The sequence below is a fragment of the Rana temporaria genome, chromosome 11 (assembly GCF_905171775.1).
Source record: "Rana temporaria chromosome 11, aRanTem1.1, whole genome shotgun sequence".
NCBI lineage: Eukaryota > Metazoa > Chordata > Amphibia > Anura > Ranidae > Rana > Rana temporaria.
This window is the reverse complement of record NC_053499.1, coordinates 160,423,764-160,431,153: the sequence shown is the minus strand read 5'-3', so window position 1 is coordinate 160,431,153 and position 7,390 is coordinate 160,423,764.

Here is a 7,390-nt window from a genome sequence, read left to right as displayed (position 1 = left end):
GAGCTGGGACTGCAGTAACAGAGACACAGACAGAGCAACAGAAGAATCATTCAGAAATGTATAATGATGGTTGGTAACACTGCATGGGATGCCTGTGACACCCGGGCCCCCTACATGTGTATGGGCTGTCCCCCCCCCCTGATGGGGGCCTTGCATGTGGCCTGGCAGCCTTGGTCCACCAGGTAAATGCCATGTGTGCCTTATGGGCAGTCCAGGCCTGGCCACTCCAGGCTCTGTAAGGGATCTCGACAATAATGTTGGCATCCACTCAGATGCCTTAGAGGCAGCTGGCTTAGCCTCTTTTTGCCTCCTTTGGCAGGCTGAGAAAGATAGGTAGATAGGTAGATAAACAGATTCTGCCACCAAAGGATGACAGCCAGTAACATTTTTTGATCCAGTGGTCAGCAGAGGCTTCCTATGTATTTCTCTCAGCATTCTGTAAATTATTCTATAAACTTGTAAAGTAAATTCAAAAAGAGTACAGATGTCCCTTTAAATCCAATGTAACCTCCGTTTCCTCCATTGTCTCTGGAAGAATTATCCCTGCGGATCCAGACGAGATATTCTTACAAAGCACAGCCAGCTGGTTGACCTTTGTGGCACCAATCCAGCTCTCTCCCTGGCAGGTGAATAGATGGCACACATGTATAATCCTATTTACTTTCCGACACAATCCAGTGTTATGTTTCCGATTGGCTCTGACTGTAGAATGTTTTGTCTGCCGGTGTTCCTGGAATACTCTTCTATATCGGAGAGCAAAACGATCGCAGCTTCTGCTGGACGATGGAGCGAACAGCTGCGGGACTGGCTGGGAAAGCCGCAATGGCGTTTAGGAAAGATAAATGCTTTGGATAATAAAGGCCGTGGCTGTTTTTATAAAGGAAGAGAACACAATTCTCTTTGCATTTTTCTCCACTCGTCTAAGTTCAGGTTTACAGTATATAAGCCTGATATAGAAATATACATTTCAAGTGGGGCTGCTTTAAGACGATGGTGGGCCAAGAGCTGATGTCTCATGGATGAGCCCCCTCTCCTGCACATCATGGGTGTGCCCTCATCCCAACATCTCACAGGTGGGTCCTCATCCCAACATCTCAAAGGTGGGTCCCCATCCCAACATCTCAAAGGTGGGTCCACATCCCAACATCTCAAAGGTGGGTCCACATCCCAACATCTCAAAGGTGGGTCCACATCCCAACATCTCAAAGGTGTGCCCTCATCCCAACATCTCAAAGGTGGGTCCCCATCCCAACATCTCAAAGGTGTGCCCTCATCCCAACATCTCAAAGGTGTGCCCTCATCCCAACATCTCAAAGGTGTGCCCTCATCCCAACATCTCAAAGGTGTGCCCTCATCCCAACATCTCAAAGGTGTGCCCTCATCCCAACATCTCACAGGTGTGCCCTCATCCCAACATCTCAAAGGTGGGTCCCCATCCCAACATCTCAAAGGTGGGTCCACATCCCAACATCTCAAAGGTGTGCCCTCATCCAAACACCTCAAAGGTGTGCCCTCATCCCAACATCTCAAAGGTGTGCCCTTATCCCAACATCTCAAAGGTGGGTCCCCATCCCAACATCTAGAATGTTTTGTCTGCCGGTGTTCCTGGAATACTCTTCTATATCGGAGAGCAAAACGATCGCAGCTTCTGCTGGACGATGGAGCGAACAGCTGCGGGACTGGCTGGGAAAGCCGCAATGGCGTTTAGGAAAGATAAATGCTTTGGATAATAAAGGCCGTGGCTGTTTTTATAAAGGAAGAGAACACAATTCTCTTTGCATTTTTCTCCACTCGTCTAAGTTCAGGTTTACAGTATATAAGCCTGATATAGAAATATACATTTCAAGTGGGGCTGCTTTAAGACGATGGTGGGCCAAGAGTTGATGTCTCATGGATGAGCCCCCTCTCCTGCATATCATGGGTGTGCCCTCATCCCAACATCTCACAGGTGTGCCCTCATCCCAACATCTCAAAGGTGGGTCCCCATCCCAACATCTCAAAGGTGGGTCCACATCCCAACATCTCAAAGGTGGGTCCACATCCCAACATCTCAAAGGTGGGTCCACATCCCAACATCTCAAAGGTGTGCCCTCATCCCAACATCTCAAAGGTGGGTCCCCATCCCAACATCTCAAAGGTGTGCCCTCATCCCAACATCTCAAAGGTGTGCCCTCATCCCAACATCTCAAAGGTGTGCCCTCATCCCAACATCTCAAAGGTGTGCCCTCATCCCAACATCTCAAAGGTGTGCCCTCATCCCAACATCTCACAGGTGTGCCCTCATCCCAACATCTCAAAGGTGGGTCCCCATCCCAACATCTCAAAGGTGGGTCCACATCCCAACATCTCAAAGGTGTGCCCTCATCCAAACACCTCAAAGGTGTGCCCTCATCCCAACATCTCAAAGGTGTGCCCTTATCCCAACATCTCAAAGGTGGGTCCCCATCCCAACATCTCAAAGGTGTGCCCTCATCCCAACATCTCAAAGGTGTGCCCTCATCCCAACATCTCAAAGGTGTGCCCTCATCCCAACATCTCAAAGGTGTGCCCTCATCCCAACATCTCAAAGGTGTGCCCTCATCCCAACATCTCAAAGGTGTGCCCTCATCCCAACATCTCAAACGTGGGTCCCATCCCAGCATCTCAAAGGTGTGCCCTCATCCCAGCATCTCAAAGGTGGGTCCCATTAAAACATCTCAAAGGTGGGTCCCCATCCCAACATCTCAAAGGTGGGTCCCCATCCCAACATCTCAAAGGTGGGTCCACATCCCAACATCTTAAAGGTGTGCCCTCATCCCAACATCTCAAAGGCGTGCCCTCATCCCAACATCTCAAAGGTAGGTCCCCATCCAAACACCTCAAAGGTGGGTCCCCATGCCAACATCTCCCCGGCGGCCCCTCCTCTCTTCTCGTCCATCCCCATTTGCTTGTGACATCATCTGGAATGGTCCAGAAGAGAGGAGGGGCCCCCGGGGAGCTTCCTGCGCTACTCTGTATGCTGGCTGGTAAACGATGTGCACCATAATGTACACTGTGCCCTAATGTGCTATGTGCCCTGATGTGCCCTGTTGTGCTGTGCCTCAATGGGGTGTGCCTCAATGTGGTGTGCCCTGATGTGCTGGACCCTGATGTGATGTGCCCTGTACGTGTTGTGCCCTGTACGTGTTGTGATGGGCCCTGATGTGATGTGCCCTGTACGTGTTGTGCCCCGTGCCCAGATCTGCTGTGCCCTGTACCCTGATGTGCTGAGCTCTGTACCGGTCTGGATGAAGTCCAGGGCCACATTTTTGTCCCAGTCCAGCCCTGGCCCTAAGCCAATCTCTAATGGGTGGGTACCGATCATGATATCTCATGGGTGCCCCTTTCCAACATCCCATGTGTGTCCCCCCAACTCAACACTTCATAGGTGGGTTCCCACCTTAATATCACCTGAACAAGAGAGCCATGATAAATGCCCGATGGCTGAAATGTCTTGGCTTTCTTCATGACTTTACTATACAAACTTTAATAAAGACATTTGATTGTAGCCGTGGCCCTCGAGCGCCAGTTTTCCCGATATACAGTTTGAAGATCGGAGGTTATCAGAGACCTTTCTAGCTGGAGGCCTGTGCTTGCAAGCTGTGGATGATTAGGGACGTAGCAGCTCTCTGGTCCACCTGTCTTACTCTATTATGTAAGGTCCCACACCTGAGATTTCAGGAGTACAGCAATTAGTAAACCAATCAGACAGCTGACCTTTCTCTGAGAAATGAGTCCATATGGGGGGGCAATTCCCCTGATGGACACCGATTGATCTGTAATAATGGCACAGTGCCACCTACAGGACCTACAACTGCCTACACCCATTCTAGTGAACAGGGACCCAAGATAATTGGGCCGGATTTCTGCCAGAAAGGCCGTTGCACCTCAGCGTTCCGCTATTCTTGATTGGTGATAAAGATTTTATGGCTATTATTACTTTTATAGGTCTTATAAGCAGAAAGCAGTCGTTTTCAAACTGCGCCGATCATCTCAGCCAGGCAGGAGACGAGGGAAGGCAGAAAGGAGTACGAGCGGCCGGATCCGGAGATCCTCAGCTGGAAGGCCGGGTAATGGCAGAGATCTCCATACGCCTCAATAACGGCGCAGCTTGCTCGCTACCATTTACCAGCAAACACACAAAAAAGGAAAATAAAGCATTTATTGCAAGGAATGGATCTCTGCTGGGTGTTTATGGATTCGCCTTAATTATTCAGCAAACAATACAAATATCAATCCAAAGAATTATTAGCTAAAAAAAAAAGTATCTGAAAAATTAAAAGATTGTATAGTTTAATTTCTTCAAGACAAATATAGTTAAACGTTGGTTTGCGAGCATAATTCGTTCCAGAAACATGCTTGTAATCAGAGGCGGCTCTTTAATTAGGCAAATTAGGAGGTCGCCTAAGACCTCGCACTCACAGGGGCCTCGCGGCCGCCTTACTTCACCAATGCATTACTCCAGTTTTGAGGGACAGGGGACCTTAACGCTGCTGTGCTCAGGCCCAGCGTCCCTAACATCCAGTGAATACTGGTGACTCCACCCCTTGTGACGTCAATGACTCAGCATGCCCTCAGTCAATGACGTCACAAGGGGGCGGGTTCACCAGGTGAGCTCACGCCGGGTGGCCCCCGCCCCTTAGTTATTAAAGAGCAGGAGCTGGGGGCCGTCTTGTTAAAGGGGGCTTACAGATTCCGATAAGCCCCCCCTGCCCGCAGACCCCCAAAACCACCGGCCAGGGTTGTGGGGAAGAGGCTCTTGTCCTTGAATTATTTTTCCCATCATGGGTGTGAGGGGGGCCCCCATGTCAAGTTTTGCCTAAGGCCTCACAAAGCCTAGAGCCGCCTCTGCTTGTAATCCAAAGCGCTTGTATATCAAAGCATTTTTTTTACAGGGTATAAAAGAGAAGAGAGGCGCCTCTAAGTGTAGCAATAAGTTGCTTAATGTTGTCCCTTCATGAAATGTAACCATATTGCTGCACTTAGAGGCTTCTCTCTTCTCTTTTATACTCAGTTGTGACATGACGCTACTTGTATATCAAGACATCGCTTGTATATCAAGGCAAAATTTATTAAAACATTTTGCTTGTCTTGCAAAACGCTCTCAAACCAAGTTACCGTATATACTCTATACACTCTCTATATATACCGTATATACTCTATACACTCTCTATATACCGTATATACTCTATACACTCTCTATATACCGTATATACTCTATACACTCTCTATATACCGTATATACACTCTCTATATACCGTATATACTCTATACACTCTCTATATACCGTATATACTCTATACACTCTCTATATACCGTATATACTCTATACACTCTCTATATACCGTATATACTCTATACACTCTCTATATACCGTATATACTCTATACACTCTCTATATACCGTATATACACTCTCTATATACCGTATATACTCTATACACTCTCTATATACCGTATATACTCTATACACTCTCTATATACCGTATATACTCTATACACTCTCTATATACCGTATATACTCTATACACTCTCTATATACCGTATATACTCTATACACTCTCTATATACCGTATATCCTCTATACACTCTCTATATATACCGTATATACTCTATACACTCTCTATATACCGTATATACTCTATACACTCTTTATATACCATATATACTCGAGTATAAGCCCAATTTTTCAGCACATGTTTTGGTGCTGAAAATGCCCCCCTCGGCTTATTCTTGAGTCACCTTTTTGCGCCTGATCTTCCGGACTTTGGGGATCCGGTACCAGCCGGCCGTAGGTCCTCTGGACCCCAAACTTGGCACACATGTAGCCCCACCTCTTCCTCTACAAGATGCTGGAATGGCCACTGACCAATGAGCAGTGGGGAAACTAAGCCTCTTTCCTTTTCCCGATGATGGATTGAACAGAAGCTCCGTGAGATCTTCAAAGCTTGGGAGATTTTTTTTATACCCTAACCCTGCTTTATACTTCTCCACAACTTTATCCCTGACCTGTCTGGTGTGTTCCTTGGCCTTCATGATGCTGTTTGTTCACTAAGGCTCTCTAACAAACCTCTGAGGACTTCACAGAACAGCTGTATTTATACTGAGATGAAATGACACACAGGTGGACTCTATTTACTAATTAGGTGACTTCTGAAGGCAATTGGTTCCTCTAGATTTTAGTTATCAGAGTAAAGGGGGCGCCATACAAATCCATACAAAGACTGTGCCATGTTTCAACATGTTCTTCTCGGTGAAAAGTGTGTCATTCGGTATGCTGTTGCCCATAGCAACCACAACGGGCTATCTTGTGTTGGAAGGTTGCAACTGTCATACAGACAAAGAGACCTCTAAGTGTAAACGGTTGCCTTTCGTACATTGCTAATGAACGCATTCATACAATCCGGGCCTTTTCTATTGAAAATCATCTTTATTTGGATACATTTTGTTCAGAGCTCGGAATTGACCATTTAAATCATATGAATTAAATCATACATTAATTAAAGTGCTTGATCATGGTGCTTGATCATTTTCAAGTTTCTTCTGAAGACGTTGAGAGGTTTCTCGGAAGGGAATCTGCCCCCAGCCAGGGCCGACATCAGGAATTATGGGGCCCCTTACACAGCTCTCTGCCCGTCGCCGCCACCCGCCTCACAAGTCTTATTCTCCGGCCCCCCCGGCTACTACTGGGTGGGGAGCGGAGGAAGATCACTCCACCAGGGAAGGGAAGGAGATAATCAGGCAGGCGGCTGGCCGGGACTTGAGCCAAGGCAGGAGAACATGCGAGCGGAGCTGAATGCACCATGCACCCGAAACTGAAGGGGACAAAACCAGGGACAGACTTGGCCCGGGGACAGTGTCCTCAATCCGGGGACTTCTGGTCACCCTATTCTAGAAGTTAGTGGGCAGAGGCCAGGAGGACTGACCTTCATATTTGAGGGCACTTGGCCCATCCCCAGGAAGAATGCTCTGGTAGGGTGACTAGGCTAGCTCAGCCCTTAAATATGGAGGAGCCAGGCCAGAAGGGGGGGGGGGGGTCGAGTGGAAGATGGAGTGCTGAGGAGTCTGGCAGTGGCCCAGGGGGGGGGGGGACGACTCCTGGGTATGGGGGGGCTCTTCCTCCATGCTGGGCTCGAGCTGGCTTGGGGGAACAGGGCCGCCATCAGAGGGGTACGAGCATTACACTAGTAAGGGCCCCAAACGTACCCAGGGGCCCGCAGGAGAGAGGTGAATCTGAACTTTCAGATTTTCGGCAGCAAACCCCCCCCCCCCCGTTCTCCGTACATTCGGGCCCCTTACTAGTGTAATGCCCGTACCCCCCCTGATGGCGGCCCTGTTCCCAAGCCAGCCTGAAGGAAGAGCCTCCCCCCGTA